We start from the raw sequence: 26,027 nt of genomic DNA on the forward strand, positions 1-26,027 counted from the left end.
GCATACGGGTAATGGCAGTTAAACATTATTAGCGTGCCGCGGAACACAGGTTGCCCACCACTGTATAATTAAAAATATTTTATCAAAAAATGCCATCCAAATTGTCCACAAAAACTTTTTCAATCTCTCTAAAAATTCAGCTACACAAAATAAAATAATGGCAAAACGGTAGAATAAAGTAATGTTGAGATAATGAAATAAAATAAAAAATTGCTCACATATGAATGAATTGTTATAACAGTAATTGAGGGAGCATGAAAATCGTGATAAGAATTTGAACATTAATGAACAATTTTATTCAATTGAAATGAAAATATTCACGAGTATTGGGAGAGAAACTGGGATGTTGGATGTGAAATTTATTTGCGGTTGTAAAAAACAATTTTTGCCGGGGATATTCATATTGGTTTGGATGTGGAATTTAATAGTGAATATTGAGTTGTTGAAAAATTTTGGGAGATGAAATTTTATGTAAAATTGGAATTAAATGGCAGTAAAATTCACTTGAGGAATGCTTTATGTTAAGCTTGTTGAGGAGATTGTGGGTTCCTTTTTGATCTTCAAGCTTAAAAGTATGTAGAATCTGATTGAAAGAGACATTGATTACTGGGGGCTGTTCTTTTATTAAGTTATGATCTTGGATAGGGCTTTCTTGAGCTTAATTACTTATTTCGCTGGTCGAACAGATCAAATGTGATTCATGGTCTTCTTCCTCAGATGCAATAATGTCTCTTTCGACAGTTTTATTCTAATTCTCTTCCAAATACCTTAAGAGCTGAGCCAATCCTTAGTTAAACCGACAAAACTCTTTGAAATGATTGAATAATCAGCTTCTGGTAAGAATTGAACCTGCGTCTTCATTGATACGAGAGTGACAAATTGGTGATCTGTTGCCTAGCCACTCGCCTGCAGAGGCCTTACTTTCGAATTGGCAGATTCTTCTACTTAAGGGTCGATATAATTGGAAGTCTCAAATTCGAAAGTTATGCGAATGACTGACCCGAACGGTATTCTGTGGTCGCGAAGGGTACTGCTGCGTCATCTTCATAAAGGTAAGATACGAAGTTGTGTTGATGGCATCGTGCCTATGGATTTTGAACCATTTTAAGGCAGAAACTACGGTTCACGGCATCGTGGTGCTCACTGATCTTCGTAAGTGTTCTCAATTTGCATGAGATCATGGTCTTATGAATTCCAATTAATAAAGCAACATTCCATTTAATCTAGTAATTTCCAGAATAATATTGGTTAATCTGTCACTGTAATCAAGCAGCCACGTGCGCAGTCAATCAAATAAACAAGATTAATGATTAGCCATTCAAAATACGTCAATTCAATTCAAAATAGTGACGAATTCCTCCTTATTATTATAGATTAATATTGATGGAATGTTAATAAATATAACATAACTTCCAACAATCCAATCCATGACCATTTATGATACGCCATTTTAACAAATTTTAGGGTTTAATTCAAACTTAATAACCAAAACTTTCACACCTTTTTACCATACAATAATTTCCATACTAATTTAATTTATCCAAACAGCACTTAATGACAAAATAATTGGAAAGATTCAAGCTCAGCATCTGATATGCTACCTATACCTACTCTAATATCCATACATACAAAAACACTGATCAAAAAAGCAAACAGGATCAGTACAGCGAAGAAAATCATCTTAAGCCTCCCTTCCAATGAAATTGCACAAAAAAAGGTGTTGAAAAATTTATGCATTTCAACATTGTAAGGAATGAATAAGGAAGGAGAAGAAACATCTGGCGGAGCAGAAAATGCGTGAAAAATTGGCCCACATCATTAGTATTTTTTCACTAAAAAAAATCTATAATAATCAGGTAAAGGAATTCTTATGAATGTTGTTTTTCTTACATTTTTTGGTCATAAATGGCAATCGATGATGATTTCCTAGCATATGCTCACTGTGAAATCGTTAAATTATTGGTTTTCTGGTAGATTCAATTCTTAAATAACATAAAAATTTATTCGCTTCAACAATATTCAATAGTCAATTGATGCAAAACAATTTTTCTTTACAATATGTTGATGCTATTGGACTTGTTCATACATTGTGCATGCTGCTGTTGAGTAATTGTCTTTCCACATGTCTCAGAAGGAAGAAATTTATTTTTTTTTATATATTTTTTTTTTTTAGAAAAATGCATGCAAAATATTCATGAAAAAAAGTTAAGTAACATCTTGCAGACAAAAAATATATAGAACTATGGTGAGGATGGAATATTATAGAAGGGGCAAGGAGTGGACGGTTTTGTGAATTAATGTTTTTTGGGGCTACATGCATAAATTATACAGGATTTTGAGATAGAATATGTGAAATTTGAGGACATATTTGAATTTTGCAGTTTTATTTTTTATATTTTACTGTGCTTTACTGGTGGAATAGATAAAAGATCCTTGGATTGAGTTTGGTATGGTAACTTGAGAGTCGTCGGTTCGAAACCTGCCATTTCCAAATTTTCTTCTTTTTTGGATACTTCGACTGCTTAATGTTGTTGTTTGGTGGCTCTTTAGATCAATTATAATCCATGACCTACCTCAGATGTCGCATGAAACTGTCTCTATCACTAGCTTATTTGAAGGAGTTTCAACAGGGCTTTTAATAGCCTTAATTGAAATTCTGTACAATGTTGGACTAAGGAACGAGTCATAATCTTGAAGCATAGGCAGAGACAAAGGAACGAGAGCTACTACAATAGATTATCTAATATTTAAATAAATTACAAATCTATATCAAGGAATATGAAATTAGGTTTACAGGAAATATTGATAGAATGCACAAAACCCGACTTTAAACTTACTTGATGACTTCCGACAATCACGAGGGTCACCAAGAAGTTCTACATGGACGAAGGCTGCTTTGGATAAAGATAGCAATTGCGATTGGTAAATGATAGCCAACCATTAATCCAGTGAGGACGAAGTAAGCTGACAGAGAAAGCAATGCATTTGGTATTGAAAATTGGCAAGCAGAAGCTAGCAATCGGGCAGGTTTCAGGCGTCACTTGAGGGAGGCTTTGCATGACAATTGATCTCTACAGCCACAAAAGTAAAGTAAGTAAGATAGACCCCATCTCAGACATCATCAAACCATCAAATATCCTCCCATTGTTCCAACAAAAATTATGAATAAAAAGAACAGCAAAAAAAATGTTGCATGTATAACTTGTGCCATAAGTTTCATGTTAACATATCTGAAAAATTGATTTATAATGGCGAAAAAAGTGTTTTTTTAAACGTCTTTAATCATTTTTTATGAACATTTTGCTCCCCACTCTGTCCTTCGTTAAATCATTTTTCAAAAAAAGAAAAAAAAATGAAAGAAGTAAAAAGCAATATTTGCAGGGTGAAAAGAGAAAGGAACGAGAAGAAAGAAATCGAATGCAGAAACACTTTAAAATAATGTCATGAATATGAAAATGAGTATTTTATGATAGAAAAATATTATTAATGTGAATAATATTCAATACCTGACTAGGATTTAAATTCAAAACAAATCATAGCGGTAGGTTGGGTTTAAATCTTTTTAAGAGAGAAAAAGTGGATATGACAGATTATTTTGTATAATTTTGCTTGCCTAAAATGTTGAAATTGTTCAATAATGAATGCAACTGACTAACTTTATATGCTAGTTTTTGACTAGGCTGTCATAGACACTTTGTGTTGCTAAAATTTTGTGTAGCTGCAAAATGTCTGAAACAAAATTGAGCGACATAGAGCAGGCACATACAGATGGTGTTTGGTCAAATATATCAGCTACTGCGATACATACTCAATTGGAACAGGGCATGAATATTTTGACCGGATGTCTGGTTACAAGCTTAAATATTCATGGCTATGCTGCTAAAATAATCGACTTCGAATAACTATCCCGAGCAGTACAAGCTGCGATTAGTCACCTGTGAGTTTTATTATATGGTTGCGATTCATTTGACCCCAACAAACTAACAACTTGTTCTCAAAAGTGTGATTTACTTGAATATGCTAATTGAGCACGATCGAGAGCATGATTCTCAGCTTACTCTGCTCTTTGCCTGCTAGGGAGTGTTGTCATGATCTCATGAGATTAGAATTTATAGAAATTTCTTGTGGGAAATAGTCATGTTTAACATGACTGTGATAAGAATAATGTAATTAAATTTTATGCATATTAAGAGGTGATGTTGAGTATTGAGGCTGTATTGAGAATACGTTCTTTGCCTACTAGTGTTATATGGATCTCAAGTTTATAACAAAACTCACGGGTGACTAGACACAACCTTTCCCACTTAGGATAGTTGTCCGAGCTGATTATTAGGGCAGTAAAGGATAATTGGAGCCAGGCTGATGTTCAACATTTGTATATTTGGATTAGAAGTAGGTTCGCTATAAAACAGCTAAGGCGCTGTCAATTGACTACATTATTGGTCTGTTTTATACCATGTTTCATCCCGGATAACGGTCAGAGTATCCCCATATCACGTTGTTAGCGGATGATTATTGAAAAATCACAAACATACTCTGACTTCTTAGACTGAGGAGCATGTGAATCGATTAATGCAATACTCTGCATACACATTTTCAAGTGACTATTTCCCATTTGAGTAGTAAACAGCTTTAAAAAAATTAATTTGAATTCATTGAGTAATTAAAAGTAATTTTGACACAATCCCTGAATCAGCATTTACATACTTCTCATTCTGCACCCCAGCCGATCCCAAAACTCCATTAAAATTCCAATGAATAAATTATTCAGCCTCAAGAGATCGCCCCCCAAAAATATATCAATAACTCAAACATAATGAGCCATACCAAATGAACAAAACCTCATGAGACACAAAAACAAATCATCAAATCATCAGCCTCAATTCTCAACATCACCTATTAATATGCATAAAATTTAATTACATTATTCTTATCACAGTCATGTTAAACATGACTATTTCCCACAGGAAATTGCTATAAATTCTAATCTCATGAGATCATGACAACACTTCCCATACTTTCACACTTATATCCCCCATTTAAAAATTGTTGCAAGCCTCCCCAACGCAGGCACATACCAAAAAATATGCACGATAGCGAGAAGCTTAAGGGATAAAAGGCACGATACAAAAAAAAAAATACACGACATAATCTCACTTTGTGTTACTTTTTTTTTTCATCATTGTGACAATTCATTTATAAGTGGATTAGGGTTGGGCAGAATCGTATTCGAATATATTCGAATACAAATATTCGAATATTTTATGCGAATATATTCGAATGCATATTCGAATATGCATTATTCAAAAAAAAATCCGTTGCAATTGGTTTGTTCAATGAGTCATTTCTAATCACATTTGTGAAGTATGTAATTTCATACAAAAGTTGATCAAAAATCCTTTTTTTGCTTATTTTAGGCAAAAAATTAGAAATTCTCAATAAAATTGCATTAATTCATCATCATTCTTTCATAAGAACATTATTCCGAGTCATAGATACATGTTTTAACACAAATTAACTAAGATTTAATCAATTTTGCCAAAAACAAGCAAAAAAAGGATTATTCATCAACTTTTGTATGAAATTACATACTTCACAAATGCAATAAGAAATGACTCTTTGAATAAATCAAATACAACGGAATTTTTTTGAATAATGCATATTCGAATACGCATTCGAATATATTCGAATATTTTTTTGTTCATATGCGAATATATTCGAATATTTGCCCAACCCTAAAGTGGATACTTTGTCGGTTCATGGTAGGTCGGTGATGGGTGGCATTTTTTGAGGATATAAAGGTTATGGAATTTTTTTTAATTCAACAGATACACAAAGCTCATCATTATGGCTATTATTTTCATTCCATATTTAAAGAATTATGTCGAGTAATAAAAAGAAGGATATTAAATCCAGGATCAAGAAAAGAATATCCAACCATGGGTCGAGTTTAACAAAAATGCTGGATGAAATGTGTGTGATAAATATTTAGCATTTTTCATTCCAGTTTGTTGGAGATGAATAGGAGAAATTTATAAAGCGAGAAATGCCTTCACTTGTGCATTTTTTTTTTGTGTGTTGTGTTGTTGTTTGGTGATAGAAAGGATGTCCCTTTGAGGGATTTTGTTAGAATTTTTTTTTTTGAGGTAGAGTATGAGGGATGTGTTTGGTATTTGTTACTTACTTGCTTACTTCGCTGTTATGTTGCATTTGTGGTGTTCAAGCTCAAGTACTGATGCTGATGCTGATAACGCTCCCAGTTCTGATATCAGTTTTGAATGACTACAACAGCGAAAAAGCATTCGAATCCAACTAGACTTTCCCTGGGATTGAACCCGGGTCGTTTGAACGGTAGTCCGACGCTCTAACCACTTGACCATTGCCGCTTTTTCGCTGCTAATTTTCCGTTTAGTCTTGGTCATTGTTAGTTCCAGTCCGGCTCTCTTCTTAGTTCTCTTAGCTTGTCTTTAACTTAATTTGCTGACCGGGCATATCAACTGTAATCTATGGTGTCTCTTGGTTGGCGTCTCAAGCTAAATCTGTCGCTGGCTGGTCTTTACCAATCACCAATACCAACCCTTTATTGCCCTATATTAGTTGATATTCACCATGTTGGTCATATAAAGTATGAAAAATAGTTTAACTAGGTCTGCTTGAATCTGATGGTGAGTCGGACTATTCAGTGTCACGTTAACGTCACTCCGGCCTGAACACATATTTTTTAGGTGAAACTTTTACGTGACTACTCTGCCTAGTAGAGCAAATAAGAGCATAAACGCTTCAAATGAGACGTGTACTGCTCAAATGAGTTTTGAACCCAGTCACGGGTCACACATGGAGTCACATAAGGAGTTAGATTCAGAATCGATACCTTATTAGTATCTTGAGACACACTAGTGTGCCTGGTCACATAAAGTTGCTCACCACTGTTTTAAGACAACACCTAATTGCCTATTGCACTACATAACCCAATTAATCATCATTAAACAAACCAAAAACACCCATTAAAATTCCACACAAGGGAGTCCAAACAACAACAACAAAAAAAAAAGTCAAAGATCGACTATAGAAGAGAGTATAAATATAGGAAAAGAGAGATTAAGATAAATTAATGAATTTTAATTCTTTTCACTTGTTAATAAATCGCATTTCAAAATCTGTTTAAATTGACACTTTCTCACTTCATAGAAGAATAGACAAAGAGACGATAGAAAGGCAAGAATGAGAGAAGAAATAAAAAAAAATCATTTTTTTTGTATGAGTAAAGTCGGCAACTTGTGTGATCCCTGTTGTGCCTTCTATGCCATCGATATTATGATGTCGGCTTTTCGATTATGTTCGCTCTTTGATCTTTTTCCTCTATGACTTTAAACAATGTTTTTTTTATGCTGTGCTGTATGTGGATGTGTGTGTCCTTTTTTTTCATCCTTCATGACATTGCCTAGTGCCTTGTTCAGGATCTGAGATTGAAAGGCGTGTGTAGCTTAAATGGTAACATAAATACCAGAGGTCGAAGTCGTTGCGAAAAGTTCACTTCACTTCGCTAAAATTTCAATCGGTTTCAAATCAGCTCGAGTGAACACGAAAAAAACGTGTTCACTTTAACCGAGGCGAAACCGAATCCGTTTTTTCGTGTTCACTTTAGTCGAGGCGGAACCGAATTGATTTTTTCGTGTTCACTTTAGTCGAGGCGGAACCGAATTGATTTTTTCGTGTTCACTTTAGCCGCCTTGAAACCGACATCGTTTTTTTGACTTCACTTTAGTCGACTCGAAACCGAGTCGATTCAAGTGAAGTGAAGTGAAGTCGAGTCGACTCGACTTCACTTCATTTCATAGAAAAAAATATTTTACCATAGAAAGTCATTTCTGATTGCGTTTGTGAAGTATATAATTTCATACAAAATTTTGTCAAAAATCCTTTTTTTGCTCATTCTTGTAATGTAAAAAATTTATATTGTAAAAAAACTTAAAAATATCTATTGAACAATTATGATTTTATGTGAAACTACATGCAGCAGGACTTTAGATTGCAGTCAAACCTTAGTTTCTTCATTATTTATCAAAAATGAGTAAAAAAGTATTTTTGACAAAATTTTGTATGAAATTATATACTTCACAAACGCAATCAGAAATGACTTTCTATGGTAAAATATTTTTTTCTATGAAATGAAGTGAAGTCGAGTCGACTCGACTTCACTTCACTTCACTTGAATCGACTCGGTTTCGAGTCGACTAAAGTGAAGTCAAAAAAACGATGTCGGTTTCAAGTCGACTAAAGTGAACACGAAAAAATCAATTCGGTTCCGCCTCGACTAAAGTGAACACGAAAAAATCAATTCGGTTCCGCCTCGACTAAAGTGAACACGAAAAAATCAATTCGGTTCCGCCTCGACTAAAGTGAACACGAAAAAACGGATTCGGTTTCGCCTCGGTTAAAGTGAACACGATTTTTTCGTGTTCACTCGAGCTGACTTGTAACCGATTGAAATTTTAGCGAAGTGAAGTGAAGTGATATCGACTTCACTTCACCAACTTCGACCTCTGATAAATACACAAAAATTGTCATCCTTTTTTTGTCACACACACATACACACACACACGTAGCGTATCACATTCTCATAGTGTCTGATATGAGCATAACGTTAAACAGCTTTATGTTACCGCAAATATTTTCGAATATGGCATTTTGGCATACATATATAAAAAAAGGTAGCTAGGCATCCTTCTATTGAGATTTATGCAATTTTTTTTTTCTCTATTCTCTTTTCGTGTGTACGTTCCGCTCCCTAGCTGTCTATGAGAAATTTTTGCTCTACATGATGTTGACTCATTCTGTTGAAATTGCCATTTTTTTTTACTTCGGCATCTCGTTTAATGTTCGATGTGATGAACAATTGACTTTGTTTATGTTTCTACTTATGATCTTGTATACATGAAATAGAAGTTAAATAATAAAAATTGACAATTTTTTCTCTTCTTTTTCTTTTGTGGCTTTAAAAATCGGGAGCAAGTTAATCAAACATCAAAACATTTGCCGCATTTAGTCGGCAGTGCTTTATTGTTGGTGTGAAAAATTATTTGATAAAAATTTGTTGTTTAAAGGAATTTTTGCGGTAAACAATTTTTCAACTAGTTATTGAGGTTATGTGATTTTTTTTTGGGTTTGTTTATTTTGAATAGATAACTAGATTGTTTGGGGAATTCAGGCATGGGAATCTTTTAATTGCATTTGGTGCATTCATGAGTGTGTGTTTTGAGTAAATAGTAGTTATTGATGTATGGTGAGTCAGCAGATTTGCATTATTATTGGTACTTGATGGATTATTTGTTATTTTATGTCAATTTTGTCATTAAAATCTGAATTATTTATTTAACGTACTTTTGAGATTCAAATTTCATTTGTTGACTTAAGTAGGCATAGTTTCACACCCTTTTTGTTGACATTTGAGTGAAAAAAATTGAAAATAATTTCAGATAATGTATTTAATTAAATTAACTGGTTATTGCGATGCAGAACATGCTTAGTTCCATGTATATCAAGTAAGTAAGCATTAACATTCAAAATACAAAAGACCAAAGTTAACTTTCAATAGATTTTATTCAGGATTTCACATAAAATGTGAAAACTTGTTAATACGATTAAGTTACAAGTATTTCCACATTTTCTGCACCAACAGACTAAAGTTTTAATTATTTATCATAACTTGATCCTACCTTGAAAACTCATTGAGTCCTTAAAACGATAAACAAACATTTTATCTACAAAAATTCAACATCAAATCGTTCATCACCTAGCTACAACATTGTGTATAAAATACAACATACGCTTGTTTACAAAATCAGGTGAAATTAAAATTTTACTGCGTCTTGCTCATCGGTGTATTCCCCAATAACTCTTGTTGCTATAAAATTTCATGTACTCACAATTTGTGCCTAAAGCTAAACATTTGCTGTTTATTTGTAATCCAAATAAATCTGATACAAAATATTTTTTTCCATCCATTCACTCCCAGCCATATCCATAATCCATAATCTGTTGACTTTTTCGTGCTGTTGTTGTGTGTGCATCATACGTAGAGTTCTATCACACCCCATGGAACAAAACAACGCACACACACAAATATTCCATTGCTATATTTATGCACTCGACTGAGAAACATATCTCGTTTCACTTTTGTTTTTATGACTTCTTTTAACCCATAAATTTACGCGCAGATGAACATTTTCAATGATTAACTTCTTTTAACCCCCCAAAGCAAATCGTACTAATGATTTTTAGTGTAATAGAACCGATGATGAGATGAACTCTCTCAATTTTTGTGCTTTTTTTGCCGCCTATAGTTTCAAAGGCTGTATCGTCATATAGTTGATGGAGTTTATGAATATAATTTTGGATGTATGTTTTACTGTTGGACGTTATTGACTGGACGGTTATGGATGATTTATGGTATGGAATATGAGAAGGGTCTTGGAGTTGATTTGTGGACTGTAGATGTTACTGGGGATTCAATTCTTGATGGATGTGCAGTATATTGGAGTTTATGACATTTAAAGCTCAACACTATCATGGACTAGCCATAAATTCCCACGGGATTGTAGTGAAGCTACTCTGGATAGTGAGGTGGAGTCAATGTTGGCTCTGGGTCCACCAGGAATGCCTAGGTCAGTGACGGACAACCTGAGGCACACTTTGGTGGTTAGCGTCGATTCAAACCAAACACGACACACGGTTTATGGCATTTCCAAACAATTTAGAAGGTCTTTAGTGTGTCGGTCACAGGTTAGCAGGTCACAGGTTGCTCACCACACTCTTAAGTTCTTCAAGCAAGCCGCCATCCATAATTACAAGTTAAGAAGCCCAATGAGATCTTGAATCTCATTTAATCAATAAACCCAACGATGAAAGTAAAGAAGAAGTTTCCAGTAATGCAGACTTGATACCTCATGCCTTCAATTTTCCACAACCCAACTCTCACTCATTCCAGCAACATCAAATCGACCAGAAACCAAAAAATTTCACAATCATTAAGTAAAACAAAATTAATCACCGTCCATAACACTTGTCGGCCTTTTTGCTCTAGTACAAAGTCAAACATTTATATTTCTTGTTACATCTGAGAATGTTCAAAAAAAAAATGCCGAGCCGGCATATACAAAAAAGAAAATGTTTGTCACATGTTTGTCAACCGCAATTAATATTTAAATGAGAAATGATCCTTTTATGTATATCCTGAATGTTTTTTTTATTTTTTTACAACCTTGTGCCCTTCCTCTTTCCTCATTTAACTTATTTTTTACTCATTCCGTATGTATATTTGAAGACCACCGCAGGTTCATTGTCTCAATTTTGTCATGTTTGTGTTTTTTTCCATTCTTTTAAGTTACTTTGTTGCTGTTTTTGTTTTCACGATGGAAAATTACCATGAATGAATGACTCGAAAAATAAAAATAAAAAGTTTAAAAAGTAAAATTACATGAATCGAGTAACAGTGAATAAAGGAAGACACCGAAGAGATATTCAACCATGAAAGGATGCGAAAGATACTTTTCGTATGAATAACAATTGAGAAAAAGAGATACAATAAATAATATGGCACAAGGTCGATGGAGTTGAGGTAGGATTTGAGCGCATTTGAAGGTATATATCCTGAACTCTCAGGATTATCACTAGTCATATATAGGAGTCTGTGTACTGGATTCTAGTAAGGGTTACCAATACCAAGACCGAGACTTTCTTGGCAATATTCTAAGACTAGAGAATTTGTTCAGATCGAGACTTCGGGTAATCCTAGATTCTACTGCATTACACGTGTTTCGTAGCCTAGCTTGAAGCTTGGGTTATAAGACTAGACATTAGAGAAACTTATAAAGTGAAGACTGATCGATTGAGCATCACTGACGTTCCAATTGCAGAATAAACCATGATCATGTCTAAGGCAGTCACAATAACCCGACAATAGGGAGGTTTTGACAATCTCTATTCATAGTTCTCCGCATATATATTATGACTTATATTCCTGTTGACATTCGTGTCTTCGCCATTGTTATAATGCTTATTCCAAAACTCTGATCATTGAATTTGAGTTTAAGTAAGCATTCTTCAGCAATTTCTAGCAATCCCCGGTAACTCAGTAGATTAGAGTACTTAACATTCCAATAAAAAGGTGTGGGTTCGAGTTCCATTCGGGCTATATATTTTGAGAAAGTGCATCTATTCTCTGAACAACAGCACTTCTTAAGACACCTGGTCAAACTTACCTCAACTCAACTCACATCTCCACTCAATACGATTCAAAACAATCTAGACAAAATGAGAGTGAAGATAAAAGGAATTAAAGTGTAGCACAATTTGTACAAAGGTCATTCATAGAGTAAGAGAAGTGACTAAGTGAACTAGCATGAAAATATTGCACAAGTAAACTGTTTTGTTTCCTTTTATCATTCATATTGCCGAGTCATTGTTGTATCTCTTCTTCTATTTTTTTCATAACAACAGAACAACAATAATAAAAAGCCAACAACCGACAGTATACAGCAAGCGCAGAGATTTAGAATGGAATGATATACGTCGTCCTGTTTTAGAACTTAACTTCCGGTAAAAAAAAAAAGGAAAATGTGCATTTTGAGTATCACAGAAAATGAGATGAAAAGAGACGTACAACATCGTAGATGGATGTAGGATGTAGATTATCAAAGTTGTAAATGTAAAGCTCAAAGATTTAATGCTGCTGTAAGTTAAATTGAAAAACATAATAAAATCAAGTTTAACATGATAGTTAATTACATTGTTGATGATGCATGAAATGTAATCACGATAGAGGGATTCAGCTACTAAGCATAAAGCTTTAAGGAAGTCAAAATAAAAAATTTAAAAGATTTCTGAGATTTTGTATTTTATAAGACCGAGATTATAGCTTATTATCTATGAATGGGTGGAGTAATTTGCTGTAACAGTGACCCTTTTCCGTGAAAAATCCTCCAGCAGATTAGTTCATCAATATTTTATTTAATGGAAGTGATTTTAAGATTTAATGGATATACCTCATTCAATTAAATGTTACAGTACGAAAGGTTTAACAAGATTTTTTATATGTTGTAGCTGCTGTATTGATGATGAAAAATTGACTTAGAAAAAGGTTAAGTGATTCAATGAGGTGGATGTTGAGTACGACTTTTCGATGGTTGGATGAGTTGGTGTACGTGTGGTTCTGAAAAGTTTAATGAAGCGTCATAAATAAGTGGAATTTAGTTTGATAGCGAGGCAGTATGTATTTAATTTGTGACGTCTTTGAGTAAAATTTTGACTCATTTTCGAGTTATTTTATTTGATTTGCGTGGGTTTTCAATGCTTGAAAGCCTTAAAATTGGTTGTTGATGTTGGTAGTGATTTTGAGCGTGGATGTCGAACTTGTTATATCATCTTATATACACATTGAGGCAAGAGCTGTTTTAGAACGACACAAATGAAGAAGGATCAACAAAAAACTCTTTTGTTGACACCAAATGGAAGCTGTGGGCATGTGACATCGAAATAATGGCCAGATTGCATCCAAACTGCTGCCAAATGACATCCAAGCAGCTGGCACATGTTATTCATAGGGTATTCATTTATGTCGCTCGGAAATACGAAGTTGGTTAAATCTTAAAGACATATCAGACCTATGAGGTATTAAAAGCAAAGACATGAAAGGCATAGGATCCCAGACCAGTATGACTCTTGCATTAGGCCGAATTTAACCGAATTTGCCAGCAGTTTCGGATTTTCTAAGACTTGTGCTTACCGAGTTCTAATCAACAGTTCAACTCCATCGGATTCCACTATAAACTGTATCCTTAAAAGGTAAAGTACAATAGTTTCTATAAACAATGACTCGCAACGCCTGCAGCTAAAAATATTGGACCATCCACACACATTCCTATTATTAAAAATAAGATTTAAAGCTCACAGCTATCACCAACGCTCTATTTATACCTCAGCACAAAGGTAGATAATCACCAAGTCCCTACAGCCACAGAACATCAAAAACTTTGTTAAAGCTACCTCATCACACAGTAATTTATTCATAAAATATATCCGCAAAACTTTATCAAAACACACCTTCCGATTAAAATTCTAATTATTTGTAAATAAAAGTCATCAAACATCAACAAAATTACGCCCGAACGACCTTGCTCATTGCCAATTATCATAAAATATTTATACAGTAAAGGCAATAATAAGAAGCAGAAAAGGGTTGAAAATTGAATAACAAAAATAAATTCACAAGAAAAAAAAAACAATAAAAAAGTCGTTTTTATTATGCGGAAAAATTCCTTATTCAAATAAATAGGCAATAATGAGATGAATATAAATTATTGCGATGAAATTGATTTGCTCAATTTAATAACTTTAGTTATATTTACTCACGCCTTTGTCAGTCAGCACCGAAAGGTCATAATTTCAAATCGATTTCAATCATTGTTTTTATTACGCGTGGAAATAATGCTCAGGCATGTCTATCGAGTCTCTTTATTTTATTTTTTTTGGAAACAATTATCAGCATTAAGAGAATATGGAAATAAATTGTAGATTGTATATTGCAGAAAAGCTATAAAAACAGAATGAATGAATGAAAGAAGAATCTGGATAAAGTGGAATAAATCTTATCAAAAATTGCCTTTTTATCGCATTTCACCCCGAACAATGAGTGAGATATGCTGAAAAAAAATTTTTATTTGTGCATCTTATGGGAAGGGAATGTGAGGTTTGAAATGGATTTGGAGAAGAATGTTGTTATTTTGTCTTGATGGTGATTTACTTACTTACTTGGCTGGCTGTAAAGATCAATTGTAGCACTTGGACTCCGTCAAATGACGCCCTGAAACTGGTTCTATCGATGGCCAACACTTGCCTTATTCAAAGAAGCTTCTCCATGTCTTTCTATCACATGTCTAGCCCATCGGAGCTGTTCACGTTGATTCATTGTGCAATATTCGTATCATTTTACAGATCTCTGCGTTACTCATACAATTGTAAGGGGACCACTCTTCATTCTTAAGTCCAAATATGATTTTTAGTAACTTCATCTTAAAGACACCAACTACAAGCTCATCCACAACAGTCATATTCCATGAATGCGAGTCATGGAGCCACCCGAACCATGATTGAGACTTAAAATTCCTTAAAAAGCTGAAAAATTGCTAATATTATGATAACTTTTGACACCAGTAGAGCTATGGGCTCATGTTATGGAATCAAGATCAAGATATACATACCTAGAGTCTGACCTAGAATTTACCAAGGAATTTCCTAGTCAAGACAACCCCTCACAGTCAATGAACAACCTCAAAGAAACCTGAACATACCCAATAAACTCATGAGCTTAAGCAGCTCATTACAATTCAATCAACCATCCCTCTTTGTCTATTAGCCCAACTACATCCAACAATCTCCATCTTAAGATCCAAGTCTAACATCCTCCAATCTCCATCCATCCCTAAGAAATTCATCTAAATTCAAGCCCAATAAATACAAGAAAATACTAAATAAAATTCCACAAACAAATGCTCTCTAAACCCAAATTTTCCTTTAATCTTCACCCAATTTTCGGTCTGTGTATTCGCGAAAACGATGAGCAAGAAATAAAAAGGAACATAGTTGTGTATTGAAGCACATTAAAGAATGGTTTAAATGGTAAAGAAAGAAAATTTCTCTTTTTTTTTTATAATTCAGTCGTCGATAAATTTTCACTAAATTTTCTCGCTTCGTATGCTAAAGAAGCCAGAAATTTATTGCTCGTTACTCGCGCTCTCTTACTCTATCTTCATCTCACTTCCACTTCTACATTGTAGCTTACCATGTGAAAAATTTAATAAATAAAATTTTATTTTATTGTTTTCTATTCGCCTCATATTTATGGGTATTTTTTTTATATTTCCTCCTCACTCACTCTTGCATTTCCTCATTTTCCAGTGCTCATTCTGGTTATATGTGCATGCATGGATGCTACATACATAGTTAGCAGGAAATAACATTTTACAATTTAACTACATTAATGATGTGATTATTATGGTCCTCCGTTTGGAAGAGTTTTTGAGGTTTGGAATGTTTTGGGAATGTTGATGTTAGTTGCGCAGATGTTCGGGGTAGCTTGTAATTATTGAATTTGTAAATAGGATATTGTTGAAGTGGATTGGACTAAATCAATTTAGTAAAGTAAACATGATATACTCAGGGATTCAACTATCTAATCATTGAATGTGCAAATTGTCGTAATTCTTCAGTTATGGACTTTTTGAAGGAATTTTACCATTTTATTCACAAAAGATAGAGCTAGAAACTCATATTTTGTTACATACTATAAGGAACTTTACCTCAAAATTGCTGATTTGCCTATATGCCTGCACTATGATACACCAATTACACTCCCAGTTGCCGTAAATTATTGAGTCTTGAACCTAAGACAGCAACGCCATTACCATAATATTTAGAAACTTACTTACATGGCCAGTGACATGATAACCCAAATTGTGATTCATGGGCTCTCTCAAATGTTACTTGAAACTGGTTTTATTGCTGGATACCATTTGCCAATTTCCAACATTCAGATAGCATCTCCTGTCCTTCATATATGACAGATCTAGCATTCGACTTTTGTGCAACCTAAGTTCCACAAAGGAACTATATTTCAGTCAATATGCAAATAAGCATCTTATTCACGGTCCCTTTACTCTATGCCAGCTATATTATATCATATAAACACATATTCCAATAGAATACCCCATAATCATGACTGACAGACAATCCAGAATCAACAAAACAACCCAAAACTAATTTCAAACTCATAAAAATCCAAAAAAAGTACTTTTTAAAAACAGAATTTAATGATATACTTAAATACTGATAATTACAAACAGAGTGGAAAACTTTATTGCATGCTCGTTAGTAAATTTTTCAAACCTCTCAATCAATGTTGCGTAAACAAGTACACAGTAAGAGAGGCAAAGAAAAAATATGTTCATACATTATGATTTTGGTATAGCTACTTCGAATTGAATCAGAGGCAAATTACGAAATACTGTAACAAAAAATTGAGATTTTTTTTTTGTGCCTTTTTCAAGTACGAATGTAGATGTTGAAACTGTGCGCTTGTGTACCACTGTAAAGAAGAATGAAAATCAATGAATATAAATTCAGCACAAAAAAAAAATACTTAAAAGAAGCTTCCAACATTATTCTGTTAGCTTTTTACCTCGCTAACAACACATTTATCTTCTTTATCGATTCTCAGGTAATATTTTTTACTTCCATTTCAAGTATTTTAAGTCATGGAATTTCCTTTAATCTTAAGACTTGTTGACTTTTTAGCCCAGTTTTTAGGGAAGATGTGCATTTATGTAATAAATTTTCATTGCTGACTCGAATGGCTGCTGCTTTGGACAATTAGTAGAATGGAATAGATTAGATGGATTAAAATGGGGTTTGTGGGGATGGATGCAATTTGTTGTTTTTGAGACTTGAGAAGGAATTTAAATTGTATTTAAGTGTAATTAGGTAGTTTATTGAATTGAATGTCTGGGAAAAGTAAGGAAACAGTCAACAAATGTTACACAACATGAAGGAAGTGAGAACTTACTTACTTACTTCTTTACTTCCTTGGCTGGGGCGCACGGGGACCGATTGCCGCGTTAAAAGAATAAGAAGTGAGAAACTTGAAGTTATTTAGACATTCTAATGACATATCATGTCCAAATCAGCATCGAGTAGAAAGGGTAGCTGAATGACATCGTTATGCTATTTAGGGTACTTAATAATTGACATACTGCCTAGTTGTGAGATCACTGGTGATGGGAATGGTTCTAAGCCTATTTATGGATCAATATGTTAAGGATATTCTAGGAGGTTGAGGTTCAGCTAAGAATTGCTGGTATATCCTGCATATTCTATGCGAGGATCTTCAGTTTTCGACTGTATTTTATAGTTCATACAAAGCGCAAGGTCTGCAATTTTGGAAGTCCTCAGAAATTATGACTTGTCATTCTAAGAACAGAGCGGGAATAAAAGAACAACAGCCATTTGGAGATGGCTCCTTATTTAGACAATTTATGCCCGCAGTCCAAAATTTCCAGGAATCCTAATGTACCCGGATGGCATATGACTTAGAAACAGTGCAAAATTCCGCTCCTGGTCGCCTTGAGTCTGATTTGAGACCGCAATCCAGTAAATCTGTAATATCCGTCCCTAGTCAGCGTCATGTAAGGTTGAGGTCCAATTTTTCGCCATATCAACGCCATATCCTTTCCACAATTGAATCATTCATAAATTAACAAGTCTCATAAGTCAACCACCCTAATCTACTCAACTCCAAATACCCACAATCAATCCACACACAAAAATGTTTCAAATGTCACATCCATATCCATGCGTTTTTATCATTCAAACCTCCACGCAAAAAAATATTCATCTTACCTTTTCAAGAATTTTTCCATTTTTATCATAATAATTTTCTGTGTATATATATGCTTATGCCTTATGCGAAAGATGATGATAGAAAGTGAGGTGGGTGAGGATGATTTATTTGATCAAGAACTTAATTTCCGCTTCATTAAATGATAAAATAAATTTAACTTTCATCTCGAGACACTTTTTTTCATCATCAATGCGGGGGAATGATGATGATGAGCTGTGAAGACAGGCACAAAAATCAAGTCTCACAAAACTTGAGTCTAAAATGTTTTTAATATACGACCACAAAATGCTTTATGCCTGTGGCTATTTTAGAGCAACAAGTCACTTTCAGAATTTTGAAATTTTCCACTTGACTTCCACTGTTTATGTTTGCTGATACTTAGTTATAATCACATTACCTCTCATATATAGGCTCAATTTCACTTTAACGAAGTTAAAATAAAAAAAAAGTATTTTGCGGAGATGAAAATAAGTTAATGATGTGTATTTTTGGGCTTCTTGTTCTTCATCTTTTGCATTTTTTTGTTTGCTTGCTGTATCATAACGAAGTTGGAAATTTATGAAAATTGAGTTGGATGTAATCGAATTTCGGACGACGATTTGGATGGGAATTTTGTAATTTTAGAGAGAATCTAGATGGTTTGGTAAATAAAATTGACAAAGCTGGATTTTAGTCAATCTGTCGTCTGGTTTGGAAGTTTTTGATTGAATTAAGGCTGAATTACGGTCTGTAAAGAGTATTTTATTGGATAAAAGCTAACAAATTGTATCTTTCGATATAAAATGTTGGAAATTTTGAATTATTTTTCGAAAATTTCGAATTGTTTTTGAAAATTCGAACAAAGGTTTGTTTACATTGTCATATCGAGACTTTGTAGCTTAATTTTGACTGCGATTAATGTTTATTTGTAGTTTAAATAATCGTTAAGTGTCAAATAGGAGTGAGCATAGAGATTGACATAATAATTAGACAGTATATTGCCTCATGCGATTAATAAATTGTAGATTTCTACTTATTTTGATAGAATTTGAAGTTGATTGTAAACAAACAAGATAAAAAGTGCGGGAAAATGAGAAAAGAATAAAAATATCGAGCTTCACAAGCTAATCTATTGAACCTACACTGATTTTGAACTTCGTAAAGCTCCTTCAATGGAAATATTTCTAGTTAAGTCATTTTAAATTAGAAATAAGGATGGATTAGAATGATTGGTCAGTCATTGACTTCTAACTTCGACTAATCCGGCTATTTTCGGCAGTCATATGGACAGAAAACGAATGTGGCTCCCAATTGGGATTAGTAAAAGAGGTTTAGTGCAATCATTGAAGTTCCGTGGCGGAGCCTTCATTATTTGTGTTGCTTGGAGATGGTTGATCAGTCACTGATCTCTAATTTAACTTACACAGCTCAAAGTGATTTCCCCACATCCAATATTCACAAACTCTTCAATTCCATAACTTAAATTGAACTCACATCGAATATCCTTCAAATATTAAAAATTATTCTTCAACATGCTAGAATTTTGATGAATTTTTTCTCTATCTCAATAGCTCTTTTAAGGCACAAGATGCTATTGTATATATTGAAACACCAAGTATATAAAAATAACTTCCCCGTCTATTCTGTTTATTTCATATTTCGCAATAATGATGATGTCTCTTTTCTATGAAAAAAAAAAAACAGCAAAAAACATTTGACTGCTAGCGAAAATATTATGGATGTATCTCTATGTAACAAGGATGAAAAAATATTTACAAGCTATGGAAAATAATCTTAAAAGAAGAAAAAGAAGAAAAAAATTGAATGTCAATATGAGAATGAGTAAACAGTCACGCATTTATGTGTATAAGTGCGTCTATATACACCGTGACATTATTTCTATGTACAATAGACTGTATAGCATAAAATAATTGATTTATTCACTCAATTTACATGCAATATAGAAAGTGCTTAAGTCCTTTATGATTTTTTTTTCAACAACATGTCACTTAATGCTTTTCATATTGTTCACTTGTATATCGACATGACATGATCTTTAAGACACACTGTTTGTATGTTGATGATGTAAACAAGATTAACTTTGTAGCTTGTTTTAAAGTGTGAAAAATAAAATTAGATTTTTTCTGAGTGGGATAAATTGACATTGAAGTTAAAGATGGATGGTGACATTTTATTTTACTTTAAAGTCGATAGATGTTTGGGGTTGCTGGATGTAATGTTGAATTGATGTTGAAGGGTATTGAATGGGGGTAGGAGAATGCAGCTATAAGAATGAATAGGAAGAATACAGTGTCGAGAGCCACATGTGATGAAGGCTCAGTCCAGCTCAGCCTGGGATTTTTTTAGTCTCCAACACGGATACACAGTGAAAATCTTAAAGGTGCGTTATGAATGCAAATTAGAAGGTGAGACTTAATGAGGTTCCAAAAATCATCAGGCTCAATAATGACATGCCTGAATAGCCCGAATTTAGTACTTCATCAGAGTCATACCGATCTGGTGTCGGACTATGGATCGATTAGTTGATTTGTGCTGTTAGGGGTGATCCATGATGAGTTCTGGGACGAATCCTAAAACATGCTTATTTACTTACTTACTTACTACATTGGCTGGGGCACAGAGGGTCCATTGCCGCGTTTAAAGAACGCCTGTAGACAGCTCTATCTTTCGATAACTTCTGCCAATTAGGGATATTGAGAACTCTAACGTCCTTATCCAACATGCTTACTTACTTACTTACTTACTTTGTTGGCCTTACAGATCAAGTGTGATCAATGATCCAGCTTCTTTCCATGAGTTCTTCCTTAAACATACACCAGCTATATTCTCTAGACATTCGTTCTCTGAGTATTTTGCTCCAAAGAGATAATTATGCAAAAACTGGCTCCTATGGATTAAATATCTATGGTTACGACCTTAAAGGAAGCAGAAAATGAATATAATATAATTAAAAAATGACAGAATATACTAGTTCCAATCCAATTTAACTTGCATCCATAACTAAGACTACCTTGAAGTCCAGCATTGCCATTTAAAAAGAACGTCCTTAATTAAAATAAAAAGTAATGACTTTCATAGCAATGAAAACTATGCACAAATCACAGGAGTAGCTTTGGGTATTTTTTTATGCTCTAGATCTCTTCCATCCGATGAAAATCAATGGATATAAAGCATATTTGAGATAATTTTTTTGTAGTGGATGTAATACATTCATTTGTTATATATTTATACGATATTATTTTACTCTATATCCATTCAACAATATACGAGAGAATTTTTCATCATTTATATTTTTCGCAATATAAAAAAGAGAGAGAGAGGCAAGAGCCTTGAATCCTTTTTATCCTTGTGGGAATTTTGGATGAGATTGTTACATTGATGAGATGAGATATAGATGAAGATTGATTGGTGTGAGCAACTTTTGGTTGCAATTGAGTGATTTGTTAAGGGGCAAGCTACTGTCTTTCGGTGTATAGTGCTTTTTTTATTCAGTTGATATAAACTAGAGGATGTAGAAGGTATTATAAAACAATGACTGTTAAGGGTGAAGGACAATTGGCAGCTTTCTGCTAGCTTTAAGTAAACTGTCCTTCAGAAAACACTTTTTGCTTAGTATTACTTAATGATTAGTGTCTTGCAGTGGGAAACCGGCAGTGGCGTTGTGATTAGAGTGTCGGCCTACCGACTCTAACACCCTGGGATCGAACCTAGGGAAAGTCTAGTAGGATTTGGGTCATTTTTCGCTGTTTCTAGTCATATCAACTCGGTTTATGTATTTGAGACTCCAAAATTGTAGCTAATTCCGTCGCATTGGTATTCCATGGACCTTGCAACTGGGTGGCAACTTGGTGACTTGTTTTTCGGGTATATTATTGACAAGGATGTATTACAGAATCACTTTAAATTAGGCTAATCAATGAATTTTCCTTCAATTGTTCCTGTATCCTTTGGACGATTCCACCTTGAAAATAGAACAGTAGTAACCAGGTCAACGAATCTGTACCACAAATTGTAGAGAACTAACTTGAATAAGTATGAAGCTATTCTTAATGTTTGGCAGTCATATGGGCTCTATTTATCTTCCACGTGAGTTTGCTTCCATTTGGTATTAGTAAAAGAGGTTTATTGGTTTTGTAGAGCCTTAAAAGCTCCGTAGCCGAGCCTCTTTCATTTTTATCGCTCGAGTCTACTCTCACAACCATCTCTGCCTTAATCAACAAATATTAATGACTCACAATTCTTCAAAACTACTTTATCAGCCACAATTCTCACAAAATTAATCCCAAGGGATATTTTTTTCCTACTATTTCATAGTTATCAATACTCACAGAAGGTTTTTTTTTTCTCTGTACGGAAATTATCTGGTTTCCAAAAATATCCTTTTTCCACACACAGAATCAACAACAAAAGCAGTTACAGCATATAGCCAAAAAAATATCCTTTTTTTTCATATATTTCATATATTTTCACATTTTCATATCTAGAAAGCTCTTCATCTATACAATATTCTCTTATTTTATCACATTCACATTTTTATGTACGCAATTTTATTCAGCATTGCCTTCTCGACTGTGATTGTGAATTTTAGATTAGTAATGAATTCGAGTGAAAAATGAAAATCAAGATTCAAAAAATGCTTTATCGTAAAAGCTTATTCGTATGTGGATGTATAAAAATGGCAATTCCTTTTACGGCTTGTATATTTGTCATAGTTTTTTTTTTTTTTTTGTTGATATACAGCCATATGATAATTTGTAAAGGAAAAAAAATGTTTTTTTTAATCGATTTTTCTTTCATCTGTCTTGTTTTACATGCTGCTTTGAGTTATGTGATATTTAATGATTTATTGAGTTACAAGTGTGACTTAATTTGGCTTTAATGAGTGGTAAGAACATATAGGATCACTAACAGACAAATAGCAAGCTTTAATTGTACAGTAAGACCACTACGGTACCTAAAAGCAGCATGTTTGCCTAAAACATGATATTTAGTTGTTTGTCCGAAAATTAGAAAAGTGCTTCAATTGCCTACTAATGGTAGCTAAAACATTAAGAGAAAGCAATCTCAGGTTCGAAACCTATAAAGTCAATTTGTGATGTGAATGGTATTTCAAATTTTGTAACTTTTTTGCACCTTTTTGCCATAGAGGGATTAAGATGTCAAACTAAATCACTGATTTATGGGCTGTCAATCTCCTGAATGCCACAATTTCTCGAGATCGAGACAGAATCGAAACCAAGGTCTGATGAAGATCCGAGACTGGATTGAGATCGAGACTTGATCGAGATCCGAGACAAGATTGAGATCGAGACTTGATCGAGATCCAAGACAGGATAAGGATCGAGACTATATCGACCCGAATGGACAAAATAAATTAGAACCAGACATCAAATGGACATTAGTATGCCATCAACTAATTATAACGTATTTTTGTCCTGTTTGGCGAGTTAATCCTAGTCTATTTCAAGCTTGCTCTTCTTCTGTCAATCCCTTAGTATGCTAATATATGTCCTAATGAGCCTATTGATGAGCATTCTTAACTGGTTTATTCTAATGAGCATGCACTTTTGGGGGCTTTTTACTTATTACGTTGTGGGTACGGAGAAACTGTTTAAAAAAATAGAAATTCATAGAATTTTACAGTTAATTTTTAAATAAAGTACTTCATTCTGTAGCTTAATAAGTGGATGATCCCGTTTATGCTAAGGTTTGTATGACATGAACAATATTACATTTCAACACGACATCAAAATCCCCAGCTCAATCATCAATCTAAACTTATAAGCCCTCTTTACACAGTAAATTGCTAATAAATAAGTTCATTGAATGACTTATTCAAACTTTCCTATAATCATCACTAACAGCACTCTTCAAAAAAACTTACACAATTTCCAATCTCTTATTTCATAACAGCCAATTACAACTCGTCACATAAGAAGAGCACCGAAAGCTAATAAGAGTTAAAAAGCAACAAGACGATGAAAAACAAGTCTTATAAGAAGAACAATACATAAGATGTACTACAAAATTCTACAAAAAAAAAAAAAAAACTCGACAAATTTTTTTTTTTTTTTATAAAATGACTGCCCCTTAAAATTAGATAACATGAAGCACATCAGGTAGGATGGGTAGGAAGAAGCATTACGAAGTTAAAGTACTTTAAATCTTTTTCATTTCTTCATTTTTCGCTCATTTATTATTAAATACTAGGAAGGATTGGCTCGTTGAGGATGTTGATATTTTGTAGATTTTGAGATGATTTGATTAAGGCAGTGTCGGGTAAACTGTGTGCCACGGTGCACTTGTATACCGTCGAAATGATTTTGCATCAAAATTGAGGGTTTAAAACCAAATTTTAACAAGATTTCGCATTCAATAATATCGTATCAGTGACCTAAATGGTAAAGCGTTGGCCATACATGCCAAAGGTCCTGGGTTCAATCCCAGGTCATGACTAATTTTCGAAGCTCTTTCTAAATTTCGTCGTTCTAGTAAAGAAGCTCTTTTCAAGAATTTGGTTGCAGTTTTGAGTTCTTTGGAACCAAATGAGTCTCCATTGCTTGGTATATCCACACAACAGGTCCGTATCCAAGAGAATGGGACAGTTTAAGGACACTGTTGTGGATTGATACCAAAATTTCAACTCCCCAAAGTTTCGACTGTTTTACTTTGGACATTATGTCTCTTTCTACTGCTGTGTTCAAGCTCTAGACTATCCTAACTTCCCCTATGTCACTTTCATAGCTTCATCTTACTCTAAAACATCAACAAACCTAATTTACAACTCCAAAAATTATACTTACTTACTCCAACCCCAACACTTTCCCCCCAAAACGAAAGCATCCATCCATCTGACGAGCATGAATAATTTTTGAAGTGCGATTAATTTTGAAAAGTGCTGAAAAATGTCTGTGCTATCGTACAGCTCCCAAGTAACTTTAAATGAGAGCAAGCAACACACAAAAAAGGGGAAAAATGATGAAATTTTAGACGTCCTTGTTGAAAACGATGAAAATTTTTGTGATAAAACAAATTACATTTTAAATGGAATGTAAATGATAAATATTTTGTCAATGAAGGCTGATGGAAAGAAGAATAATTTGCTTTATATAAGGAACAATAAGATGACGAAAGGAATGTAAAGATTAAAGAACAAGTTTTTATTTTATGTCGCGATAAAAATTAATAAAATTGGATGATTTAGTCAAGTGGAAATCTTAAGTCTTTATTTTTGGGAAGACGGCTTGCAAGTTTTTAATAATTAGAAAATTTAAAAGCATCAAAAATGCTTTAGAAGATCCTTCGGTTGGGGATTGGATGGGGATTTAAAATTATAATTTTTTGATATTTTTTCAGCATGTGCTTATAAAATGAAAAAGGTTCTGATTTTTATGCTCTGACTGCTTGACTGATTTGGATGCCTATTTTTCTGTATCCTGAGCAGTATGATGAGGATGCTAGGGTACCACTGTGTCGTTTTTTACGCGGTAAGACGAGTAGTTGGCCAATCGGGACCATGACTTACTTACAATAACCGATTTGGAACATAGGATGATACTAAAAGCCTTTCATCTTA

General features: G+C 33.7%; 1 long non-coding RNA gene across 1 annotated transcript; it reads right to left on the reverse strand.

The window, feature by feature from the left end:
• Positions 1–20,542: 20,542 nt before the first annotated feature.
• Positions 20,543–24,461, reverse strand: LOC139086344 (uncharacterized). Its single transcript, XR_011544002.1, has 3 exons — positions 24,336–24,461; positions 22,476–24,058; positions 20,543–22,412 (listed from the first exon to the last, which is right to left on the reverse strand). It is a non-coding gene; the product is annotated as an uncharacterized lncRNA (long non-coding RNA).
• Positions 24,462–26,027: the final 1,566 nt, after the last annotated feature.

The sequence above is a fragment of the Chironomus tepperi genome, unplaced genomic scaffold, assembly GCF_022539635.2.
Source record: "Chironomus tepperi strain 1889 unplaced genomic scaffold, CSIRO-AGI_Ctep_v1 contig_85, whole genome shotgun sequence".
Lineage (NCBI taxonomy): Eukaryota > Metazoa > Arthropoda > Insecta > Diptera > Chironomidae > Chironomus > Chironomus tepperi.